At 36.0% G+C, this 12,698-nt stretch overlaps 1 long non-coding RNA gene and 1 pseudogene across 1 annotated transcript in view; both read right to left on the bottom strand.

Annotated features, from left to right (window-relative positions):
• LOC110257996 (uncharacterized) overlaps nucleotides 1–12,698 on the bottom strand; it is an 819,260-nt gene that overhangs the window by 176,728 nt on the left and 629,834 nt on the right. The window lies entirely within an intron of this gene.
• Nucleotides 1,554–2,507, bottom strand: LOC100522446 (olfactory receptor 2J3-like; annotated as a pseudogene).

Below are 12,698 nucleotides of genomic sequence, written 5' to 3'. Positions count from 1 at the left end.
TAAGACATCCATTAGATGAATCAAGTTGTTTTCAGAGCCTGGTATTAACTGCTTCAGATATTTGATCCTCTAACATTATTTAACATGATTGTTCCCAGTTTACAAGTTCTCATGAATTAGCAGTCTATAAATCACAATGTTAGAAATTGTTCCCACTATCCATATACTTCTAACTACCTTGAAAAAGTAGAGGGAAAAGAGAAGCCTATATCTGCTGTATTAATTGAGAATCTCTCATAGCTGTGATTTTTTTTGGTCATTATCTACCATAAGGAATGGTAACTTTAAAAAATATGGTCCAATTTTCTGTTCTACATTAAAAAAAAAAAACTCATGCTACACATCAAAGACTAATGATATTTAAAAAGAAAAGCTTTAAGGTACCTTAAATTTAAACGATATCCTTGTCATTAACTCAACTAAAGGAAATTAAACTTGTTCTGTTTGTTTGGTTTTATTTCATGTAATGAGATTGCCTTCCTGCAGAAATTACCATCTGGTATTTATTTTCAAGGTTTTGGCCAAACTTCTTTTGTTTTAGATTTTTTTAAAGATACATTAATTTATTAGCATTGTGCCCATTGGAAACTAAGTCCTATACAGATACTTCATTTTCTATCTTAACACTATCATTTCCACCACTAGAGAGTGAGTTCTATTCAGGAAAAATTCATCTATGTTACCAAGCCAACAATCTAGAAGATATTTAGCCAATGAATTGAATGAATGAATGAATGAATAAGTAGATAAATAAAGGAATGGATGAATGAATGAACCATTTAGAACAGGCAATTCTTTATAATATATATATATATAGGCCCACAGAACAAAACACTCATGTAATGTAGTATCTTGGAAAAAGTGTGTTCCAGCCAAAAAATTTTTACCATTTAGGTAAATGTAATGGCTATTAATGACCAAAAACTCCATTAGCCGAAGTCTTTGCTGTATGCCCCTCTCTTTCTATAGTTACTAATATTTGCTCTATAAATTAGTGTATTGATTTTAAAACCCACTGCCTAATTTCTATAGACACTAAATATTGAATAGATTAAAGTGGTACACATCAAAAAGTTTATCTCTAGATAATAGTCCAGAATTAACCAATTGGTTAATTGGTTAACCAATTGGTTAATTCTTTTAATTAAAAGAACAACAAATTTGGAGCAGAACTTTTCTTCTAAACTTGCTGGGTTATAGATCAAAAATAAGTCTCAGAGTTCCCATCGTGACTCAGTGGTTAACAAATCCGACTAGGAACCATGAGGTTGAGGATTTGATCCCTGGCCTTGTTCAGGGGTTAAGGATCTGGCATCACCGTGAGCTGTGGTGTGGGTCGCAGACATGGTTTGGATCCCACGTTGCTGTGGCTCTGGTGTAGGCTGGCAACTGCAGCTCCATTTGGACCCCTAGCCTGGGAATCTCCATGTGCTGCAGGTGCGGCCATAGGAAAGACAAAAAAAAAAAAAAAAAAAAAAAAGTCTCAAAGGACCAGAAGAACCCTCCAAGATAGATAATACTCTTCAAACAAAAGCTGCTAAACAGGTGATCCATCACATCTCCCTCTCCCACCTCATTAATCTTTTAACTGCCCCCTTTATATCTTTGTTTCTCAAGGTATAGATTAGAGGGTTGAGGCTAGGTGTGACAACAGTATAAAAGAGGGCAATGAACTTTCCTTGATCTTGAGAACCTCTTGTTGGGGGCTGGAGATATATGCACATGACTGGAATGAAAAACAGGGATACAACCAGAAGATGGGCTCCTCATGACCCAAAGACTTTCTGAAGTCCAGCTGTTGACTGCATCCTCAGCACAGCCTGGGCAATGGCACCATAGGAGCTGAGAATGAGAATAAGTGGTATGATCACAAAAATGGAGCTCATGACCATGAGGGTCAGCTCATTAGCACGGGTATCAACACAAGACAGTCGCAGCAGTGCTGGAACTTCACAGAAGAAATGATCCACCTGACAATGTCCACACAGGGGTACCCAGGAGGTAAATGAGGAGTGAAGCGCTGAGGTGGTAAAGCCACTTACCCAAGAAGCCACAGCCAACAGATGGCAGAAACGAGGGTGCATGAGGACAGTGTAATGCAAGGGTCTACATACAGCTGCATAACGGTCATAGGACATCACCACCAGTAGCACACACTCAGCAGTTCCCAATGCAAGAACAAAATAGAGTTGAATCATGCACCCAACATAAGAAATGTTTTTCTCTGGGCCCCAGAGGTTGACCAGCAACTGGGGGATGGAGCTGGTGGTATAGCAGAGATCCAGAAAAGACAGGTTTGAGAGGAAGAAGTACATGGGAGTGTGGAGATGGGAGTCCAAGTATGACAAGATAATGATGAACAAGTTGCTTATCAATGTCATCAAGTAGAACATCAAAATAACTACAAAGAGAATTAACTCAAGGTGAGGCCAATTAGAAAAACCCAGTAGAATAAAGTAATCTTGAGAACTTGCATTTTTTTCCTTCATCATTCATTTTTTTCCAATACCTGAGGAAAGAAGCACATAAACTGAAGGATGCCCCACTCATTGTCAAACCCCTGAAAACTGATTGGGGAAAAAATCTATGCCATTTCCAAATACTGCAATATGACAGTAGGATTTTTATGGTTTTGTTTTGAAGTTTCATTCAGACATTTGCCCTGTTGTAGATACAATCAATAACTTCTCAAGCTAATGAGTTCCTTTGTGCATCCATAAGTTAGCATTTGGATAAATGATTAAAGATATCCCATATCTTTTCATTTAAAAAAAAACCCTTTTTTTACAAAAAGAAATCTTTATCCTCCTTTCCGTAATGTTCAGATTATTTCCAATTTTGTGATTACACAGAAAGAAATATCTCCAGTTTTAATCATCTTACATAAAGCTGAGAGAATTTACCATGAGATGAAAAACAATTCAGTAGTAACTTTAAAATGTCGATGTTGAATGAAAAAGTCAATTTCAGTTGAATATGTTTGTAGAAAGGATGAAATATTCTTATTTATTTATGTTGTCAGCTTATTCTCAGACAAAAATAACATGAAAATACAAGTATAAAGACACATGCATGCACACACCAACTTATTAATATTCACAATAATGAGCTAAGATGAATCTCATTGCATGAGTATCAACACATGATAATCACAGCAGTGCTGAAACTTCACAGAAGTGGTCCACTGGACAATGTCCACACAATGGCACCCAGAAGGTAAAAGAGGAATGAAGTGCTGAGGTGGTAAAGCCACATACTCAAGTGGCCTTTATGGAAACAAAGAAACAAAAACGACTGATAGTCTTGATTAATTAACTGAGAAGTGAAATAGATTGGAGAATTCAGTGATAAAATGCTTCCAAACATAAATGAGAAGACAACTTTTTTTGGAAGACAAAAAAAAAAGGGACAGTCAAAGAAAAGGTTTAGGAAGGAGCAAGAAAGGGAAAGTGTTTGGATCAGGAAAGACAGGAGGAACTCTGATTGTGGTACTTGAAAGTCCATATATCACAAGGTTGTGAGATCTGGAAAATAAGGCTAAAAGGTAGTTTCCACAAAATTTCTTAGAAGAAGAGCTAAGAAATTAAATTCTAAGCCATAATTTACAATTACATCATATGTCTTTAGGTCTACGATTTGAAATGAGAGAATCTGAATAGAAAATTCACTAATTTTTAACAGACAAAGACATGGGAGTTCCCTGTTGTGGCTCAGTGGAAAAGAACCCAGCTAGTATCCATAAGGAGCAGGATTTTATCCCTGGCCCTGCTCAGTGGGTTAAGGATGTGGCATTGCTGTGAGCTGTGGTGTAGGTCACAGATGCGGCTCGGATCTGGGATTGTTGTGGCTATGACGTAGGTCAGCAGCTGTAGCTCTGATTTGACCCCTAGCCTGGGAACTTCCACACACCATGGTGTGGCCCTAAAAAGCAAAAAAAATAAAAAATAAAAAAAAATAAGGGACAATGACATGAATATCACATAAAATCCAAATACAAGGTCATCTTGTGGTGGTTCTTTTGTAAAAAAAATAATAATAATAATAAAGTTAAGAAATTCAAATGTTTACTAATAGTTTGATTTTCAGTTGCTTATTTTCTCTGTGCATTATCCATCTTTCATAGAAAAAATAAACACTTTTATTATATAGTTATTGCTGCAAGTCACAGTGATCCACCATTGAAATATTCCCAAACAGCTTTGCCCTGCCACTTCTGCTCCTCTCACATTCTCTAATTGAATAGGACAAAAGACAAATTCAACCCAAACAGATTCACCTCCAATCTTTTGAGGGACTTTTTTTACTGGCTTAAAAAAACCAGAGGTGTCTGATTGGTTGAGTTACAAGCTGGAGACCCAGGAACATTGAAGTTGGCTAAGACTGATTTAGGCAGGCATAGAGGTATCTATATACCATTTGATGTTATTGGTATTGTCAATGACTATCAGCTTTTCAAGGTATGACAGAAAAATTCTAATGGATTTTTTAAATTCTCCTAGAATAAGGATTAATACATCATAAGATATTTGAATTCAAATGCTATGGGTACTTTTTCTGATGCAGACATAGTTTTCCTCCCTTATAAAGCTGCCTTAATTTCATATTATATTAATTAAAAGAAAGTAGCAGCTTTGTGGTACTTTCATTACCTGTCTTTCAGAATTTTTCTAAAAGTAAAAAGGGATAAGAGGTAAGGGACAGAAAAAATACAGAATTCAGGAAGATAAAACTTCAAAGGTTTGTGGTTTGATTTTCTTCTTAGTGGAAAAGAGGTAAATGAAGACCCTATCAAAGGTAGACTTTATAAACCATGGAATAAAATATTTTCTTTCTTCCATTAAGTCATTATTGGGAAAGCAGATGGCTTGGCACTTTCTTCTCACCCCCATTGTTACTAATAGACATTTTTCTAAGTCTTGTTCTATTCGTTCCTTTATAGTAAACCTGGTTTAGTGCTCCATCAACTTTTTTCAATACTGACCTCCCTGTGTTTGTCCACCTTCTCTATCACTCTCTTCCTGTCTATGCCCTCATCATGTATAAACTAATATGAAGCTCTCTGGTTGTCATGTGACCTAAGAACATTAACCTAATTGCCCTCATAGTCCATCTTTGCTAATGTACATAATCTAACTATCGAAAGTAGTCTGAAAATAATTATGATTATCATTGCCACAGAAGAGAGAGCCTAGGTTTATCCAAAAGATTTCCTTTTAGCAGAACATGGGAACTCTTTAGGGCATTTAAGGTATCAGGGGATGCACCCCTTACTCCAGAGCAAATGGGGCTTTTACAGGAACAAAAAGAGTAATATGACTTTCTTTTCTTGACTGGGGCCATTGGGAGGATAAATCCCAGGGTTGCAGTTAATGCCCTTCAAGGAGCTTTCCTGGTTAAATTGGTGTCATAGTCACAAGGAAAAACTCTTCACAGAAATGCATTCAGCGTAATCATGAACTCATTCTAAAATGACAATAAATTTTTCACCAACAAACAAAACACTAGCAAGTTGAATCCAACAATACATTATGTTGGATTCACATACACTATGGTCAAGTAGAATTTATCTCAGGGATGCAAGGATTTTTCAATATCTATAAATCAATCAGTGTGATATATACCATATAAACAAATTGAAAAAAAACATATGATCATCTCAATAGATGCAGAAAAACTTCTGATAAAACTCAACATCCATTTATGATTTAAAAAAAAACTCTCTATAAAAGAGGACATAGAGGGAACATACCTCAACATAATAAAGCCCATATATAACAAACCCACAGCTAAAAATCATACTTGATGATGAAAAACATGAAAGCATTTCCTCTAAGATCAGAAACCAAATAAGGATGTCCACTCTTGCCACTTTTATTCAATATAGTTTTGGAAGTTCTAGCCACAGCAATCAGAAAAGAAAAAGAAATAAGAGGAATCCAAACCATAAAGGAAGAAGTAAAGCAGTCACTATTTGCAGATGACATGGTATCATGTATAGAAAATCCTAAAGATACCACAAGAAAACTACTTGAGCTCATTGATGAATTTAGCAAAGTTATAGGAAACAAAATTAATACACATAAATCCCTTACATTTCTATAAACTAACAATGAAAGAGCAGAAAGACAAATTAAGGAAACAATCTCACTTACCATCACATCGAAAAGAATAAAATACCTAGGAACAAACCACCTAAAGAGGAAAAAGACCTGTACTTGGAAAACTACAAGACAATAATGAAAGAAACTGAAGACAAAACAAATAGATGGAAAGATATAACAGGTTCTTGGATTAGAAGAAAAAATATTATTAAAATGACCATACTACCCAAAGCAATCAAAAGATTCAATGAAATCTCTATTCGAAATATCAATGACATTTTCACAGAACCAGAACAAATAATTTTAAAATCTGTATGGGGAGTTCCCATTGAATCTGACTAGGAACCATGAGGTTGCAGGTTCGATCCCTGGCCTCATTTAGTAGGTTAAGGATCTGGTGTTGCCGTGAGCTGTGGTGTAGGTCACAGATGCGGCTCAGATCCCGTTTTGCTGTGGCTCTGGTGTAGGCCAGCAGCAACAGCTCCGATTAGACCCCTAGGCTGGGAACCTCCATATGCTATGAGTGTGGCCCTAAAAGGACAAAAGACTAAAAATAAATTAATTAATTTAAAAAATGATGATTAAAAAAAATGAAATCTGTATGGAAACACGAAAGACTCTGAATAGCCAAAACACTCTTGAGAAAAAAAAGAAGACAGCTGGGGGAATCATCGTCGCTGATTTCAGACTACACTACAAAGCTACAGTAATCAAAACAGTACAGTACTGGCACAAAAACAGACACATGGATCCATGAAACAGGAGACCCCAGAAATAAACCCACACACTATGGTCAATTCATCCACAACAGAGGAGACAAGAACATACAATGGAGAAAAGACAGTTTCTTCAGAAAGTGGTGCTAAGAATACTGAAGAGCTATGTGTAAAAGAAGGAAATTAGGACATTCTGAGGAGTTCCTGCCCTGGCACAGTGGGTTAAGGATCCAGTGTTGCCACAGCTGTGATATAGATGGCAGCCGTGCCCTAGCCCAGGAATTTCCACAGGCTATGGGTGTGGCAAAAAAAATTCTCTAACACCATATACAAAAATAAACTCATAATGGATAAAAGACCTAAATGTAAGACCAGATACTAAAAAATTCCTAAAGGAAAACTTAGGCAGAACACTCTTTGACAAAATCACAATAATATCTTTTTGGATTCATAAAAGCAGATGAATGTGATTCAGTGTGATAGTACTAGGAGGTAAGCCTTCAGGAGGTGACTAGGTCACAAGGACAGAGCTCTCAAGAATGGAAATAGTGCTCTTCTAAAAGACTCCACAGAGCTCGCTTGCCCCTTCTGCCCAGAGAGGACACAACAATAAGACTGCATCTATAAACTAGGAAAGTAGACCATCACCAGACACCAAATCTGCCAGCATCTTGATCTTGGCTTTCCCAGCTTCTAAAATTATAAGAAATAATTGTTGGGAGTTTCCCAAGTCGTGGCACAGCAGAAATGAATCCGATTAGGAACCATGAGGTTGTGGGTTCGATTCCTGGCCTCACTCAGTGGGTTAAGGATCCAGCATTGACGTGAGCTTTAGATTGCCGATGAGGCTCAGATCTGGCTTTGCTGTGGCTGTGACATAGGCCAGCAGCTGTAGCTCCAATTAGACCCCTAGCCTGGGAACCTCCATATGCCACAGGTGTGGCCCTTAAAAGACAAAAGACAAAATAATAATAATAATAATAATAATAATAATAATAATTGTTGGTTTAAGTCCCCAGTCACAATATTTTTGTTATAGCAGCCCAAAGAGACTAAGACAATACATTTTTAAAAAGCAAAATGTATAGTAAGGGCTATTAAAGAAAAATATGAAAACATGATAGAGAAGACTGGGGTGGAGAGGATCTTAGTTTAGATTAGAAAATCAAGGAAGCTCTCATTGAATAGATGATAGCTGAGAAACAAAGTGAAAATAAAGAACACAACTTGGGACAATGTTACTGGTAAGTGGGACAGTGCAAAAACCTTTTAAATGCTTGCATTCCTAGAGAGACACAGGGGTGAAGAGAATGGAAGAAGTTTGGTCGGATAAAAGGGGCTAGGTCATGATAAGGAGTCTGAATCTTATTCTAAATGTGTAAAGATTCTTAAAAGATTTCAAAAAAGTAAGTGGAAAAAAATAAAAATTTTAAGAACATTTAGCTGCCAAATGGAGGGATTGAAAAGGAATAAAGTTAGAGGAGGGAAACAAGTTTGGAGGCCATTGGATGATGTCGGGGGTAGAGAGTGGCTCATTGTTGGCAGTAGCCATAAATAAGGAGAGAAGAGGTAAACCTTGAAATAGGTAAAATTTTCAAGGTGAGGGCAAGGGAGTAATTAAGGATGGCCTTAGGTTTCTGGCCAGTAATACGTAGATATTTCTCCCATTTACTATGCTTAGGAAGAATGAAGAGAGAGCAGATTTGGCACAATGGGAATCGAGAGTTTTATTTTCTCCATGTTTAGATTCATATTTTTGCTAAACATCCAAAAATGAATGAAATTTGGCAGTTGGAACTACCAGTTTGATGCTCAATGGAGAAGACTGGAAATACAAATTTGAAAGCCATCAAAATGTAGGTAGCATTTAAAGCCTTGTAACTATATGATAGTGTCCAATGGGGCAGCATAAACAGAGAATACTAGAATCCCTGGTGAGGGCATAGGAGTCTCAGACTCTATATTTCTAAAATTTCCAAATATTCCAGTTATTGTGAAATGCAGCCAAACAATGAGGTGCTGCTAATAATTCGCTGTAAATGTCTCCTAAAGGTAAAGGACTAAAGCAAGCAAGAAAAAAAAAGGTAAATAAAAAGGAAATAGAAGAACACCTCTTGATTTAGTCAAAGGGTTCAAAAAGACATTATATTGTATGTCTAGGGCAAAAGCACCTGCTTCACAATCTGAATTTACCCATCCTGGAAAAACACTGGGAAATTTTCCAAAAATTAAAGAATCTAGATGATTGCTCTGTAATTTTTCCAGAGGAGCCAACCCATGGAATATACCTATAGAATAAGGATCAAGGGACTAGGGAATCACAGTGCAGCAATGTAATTAAAGCAAATATACATATACGAAAATTTATATACATTTTTGTTTTTTAATTTCTTAAACAAAAACTGAATATTTTTCACAATTGGACTTAAATTATAAAATTCAATTCCAACTTTAAAGAAATTTTTAAAAAGAAAAAAGAAAGCTATAGAAAACTAAAGGCAAATAGAAAAAAATACAAGAATGAAATTGAGATCTTTAAATCAAAGTGGATATTGTCAAGTTTCCATATGTTTAGAATTTTGCTAGACCAAAAAATGTGTCATTGATTTATTTTAAGTTTCTTACTATCTTTATAAATAAATAAATAATATTTACACTATATGTATACAGTTCTAAAAGTAGTGGTTGAAAAAGGGAAAATGTTGGAGTTCCTGGTGGCTCAACGGGTTAAGGATCGGGCATTGTCACTGCTGTGGCTCTAATTACTGCTATGGCGCAGGTTCAATCCCTGGCCTGGGAACTTCCACATGCCAAGTGTGCTGCCAAAAAAAAAGGGGGGGGGAGAGAGGTGTTTACCATATATCTTGTCAAATATCAGTATGAGCTCTACCAAAAGTGATAAAAATGATTATTTTTACAGCATACACACCTCTTGAATTGATTGAAATAGTAATAGCTAACACTTGTTTGAATGCTTACTATGTGTTAACCAGTATTATAATGTTTTATGTATATTAAATTTATTTAATCCTCATACTAACTGCTTAAAGTATGTGTTATTATCCCTCTCTTATAGATAAGAAATCTGATGCTCCAAAAAGTTAAATAATTTTCCCAAGTTCACACGGCTGATAACTAAAACCACAGGATTTCAGTTCAGAAAGTCTGGCTCCATCTACTTTACACCACACTACGTTTCAAATATAGAATACAAAAATTATTACCATACTGAAGCAGATAGTTAAAATTGTTTTATGACTCAGAGATGAGACTTGCAACATTTAAACATGTACATATCATAAGGCAATCAATTTGTGCTTCTGTATTTTATTAATTATTGGTGGAATGTAATTTTAACTCAAGGGAGTCTTGTGACCATAAGCCAACTCATAAAACTCTTTTGAGTACTACTCACTCTAGAACTGGGAGGTTTAAACACTGACCTCTACGACACAAACAGAATTAGTTGTTACAGATACTGAAGTGTTTGAATTACTAATCACAGTCATCAAGACAAAGCCACATTAGGACTGTATAAAAGTCTAAATCTTATGATCCTCAACTTATTATTTAGGGATTTGCAGATTGAATATCTTTCATAAAATTACTATTCAACCTCAGGCATCAGATATCTTTTTTATACGCTCCAGTAACTTTTTTAATGATACGCTCCAGCAACTTTTTTCCAAATCAATATGTACTATTAATGGTAGGATTATTTTATAGAAATAACACATACTATAATTTGAGTATTGGAAATGCACACTCTAACAGAAAAGTTTATTTGTAACATATTCACTACTAGAGAAAAATGTCTAAAAGACATTTTCCTCATTCCCTATCTTATGCTTTTCTGTCAGTGAATAACTTTTGCATCTATTAAATTTCTCTTAGTGAAATATCAGAATATCTTCTAATTCTCCAGCTGTTTCATTTACAGGCTTTTTTTCTGTGGCACTCTACTGAAATCAATGGGATGTAGTCTGGATGGCTTTGAAACCTTTCTTGAGGTCTGGGTTTTGTTTTATTCTTATTTTGAATTAATGGTTGCTTTTTAATATTTCACTGGGACCAAGACTGTTTGCAAGCTGATTTAAAGTCAGAACAAGTAGTAAGAATTTCTGACACGTTTCCTCCCCTTCCTCGAAGTCACATGTTCAAGAAGGAGGAGTCCTGTCGAGAATCTATATTTTAACACACATCAGGAAAAAAACAGAACTCTCAGTGGCGCTGCAGGAAAAAAAAAAGGAGAAAGCTGCAGCCCTGGAGAGCAAATGCTTAACCAGGATCTGGTTTCCACAGAGTGGGCTCCACACGGGTCAAAAAGTACAACATCAGGGAAACGCTCTCTGGATCACAGTAATGTTACTCTTTAATATCTCTTGGAAAATAGTGTGTCTAAGTTGGTAAAACAATTTGTGGGACGTAAAAGAAAGAGAATTTGGAACTACAAAGACTAAGGATCCTGCTGACTTTCAGGACGTTTAGAACAAATAAATATTGTAAACCTCTGAAGAGAAATTCTCTTTATCTCCATTATGGAGGAAAGATTAAATTTATTCTCTTGGAGTTCCCGTCGTGGCTCAGTGGTTAACGAATCCGACTAGGAACCATGAGGTTGCGGGTTCGGTCCCTGCCCTTGCTCAGTGGGTTAAGGATCCGGCGTTGCCGTGAACTGTGGTGTAGGTCGCAGAAGCGGCTCAGATCCCGCGTTGCTGTGGCTCTGGCGTAGGCCAGTGGCTACAGCTCCGATTCGACCCCTAGCCTGGGAACCTCCATATGCCATGGGAGCGGCCCAAGAAAATGGCAAAAAGACAAAAAAAAATTTATTCTCTATTGTAAGTAGAGGGCATGATGCTATTACTTTTTTGAGGTATCGCTGGTGTACAATATTACATGTTTCACGTATATGGCATAGTGATTTACATTTTTAAAAGTTATAATCCTAATGTTATTTATTGATTTGTGATTTCAGACATTTTGATTCAGCATTTTTTTTTCCTTTTTTTTCTTTTTATTTCTCCTTTTTTTTTTTTTCTTTTTCTTTCTCTAGTGAAATTTCAGAGAAATCATCTGGATTTGTTTTTTTTTTTTTGGCTGCACCTGAGGTATATGGAAGTTCCCAGGCTAGGGGTCAAATCAGAGTTGCAGTCTACATCACAACCACAGCAATGCGAGATCCAAGCCACATCTGTGACCCATGCCACAGCCTGCAGCAATGCCAGATTCTTCCTTAACCCACTGAGCAAGACCAGGGATCAAACCCACATCCTCATGGATATCAGTCAGATTTTTAACAAGCTGAGCCACAACGGGAACTCCTTGATTCAGCATTTTAAAAAAGAGAGAAATGTAGATTAAATTGAAAATGAAGGCTTGAAATGTAATATTTTATTCATGAAGACTGAAGAGCTAGAAAGGATTCACATTTTTGATCCATTTCTAAATCTCACAATGAGGATGAAAAATTACGGGGAGATTTCCTATGGGAGATTTTTAATAGATGGGTATTTTCCCTTCCCAAATTAATCTTTCGAGGCTACAAGAATAACTGAAATAATTAAGAAATTAATTGTATGGTATTGTCTTTAATTTTAAAAGAATTTTCATTTTTGCATTCATATAATTTTAACTGAAGTTCTGTCTTATTCAGAGGTTACATAAAACATATGCCTATCAAAATAAGTAATCATTAATTATTAATTCACCCCCTGCTCAGACAATACATAATTCTAATGGTGTATAAAAGCTTGTAATACATTTCAGAAAGTTAATTTTTTCTTACTATCCAACTTGGTCAATGGCAGAACCTAGACTCAAATAATTCTTTGGAAGCTAATTCTGAGGAAATCACCAAATGACTCTCTCAATACAACTGTCT

Source organism: Sus scrofa, chromosome 7 (assembly GCF_054392235.1).
Source record: "Sus scrofa isolate SSC_HxYL_T2T_F1_AM1 chromosome 7, Sscrofa_HxYL_maternal_Yorkshire_Landrace_v2.0, whole genome shotgun sequence".
NCBI lineage: Eukaryota > Metazoa > Chordata > Mammalia > Artiodactyla > Suidae > Sus > Sus scrofa.
The sequence above is the reverse complement of the archived record's forward strand: the minus strand, read 5'-3'. Positions and strand labels throughout refer to the sequence as shown.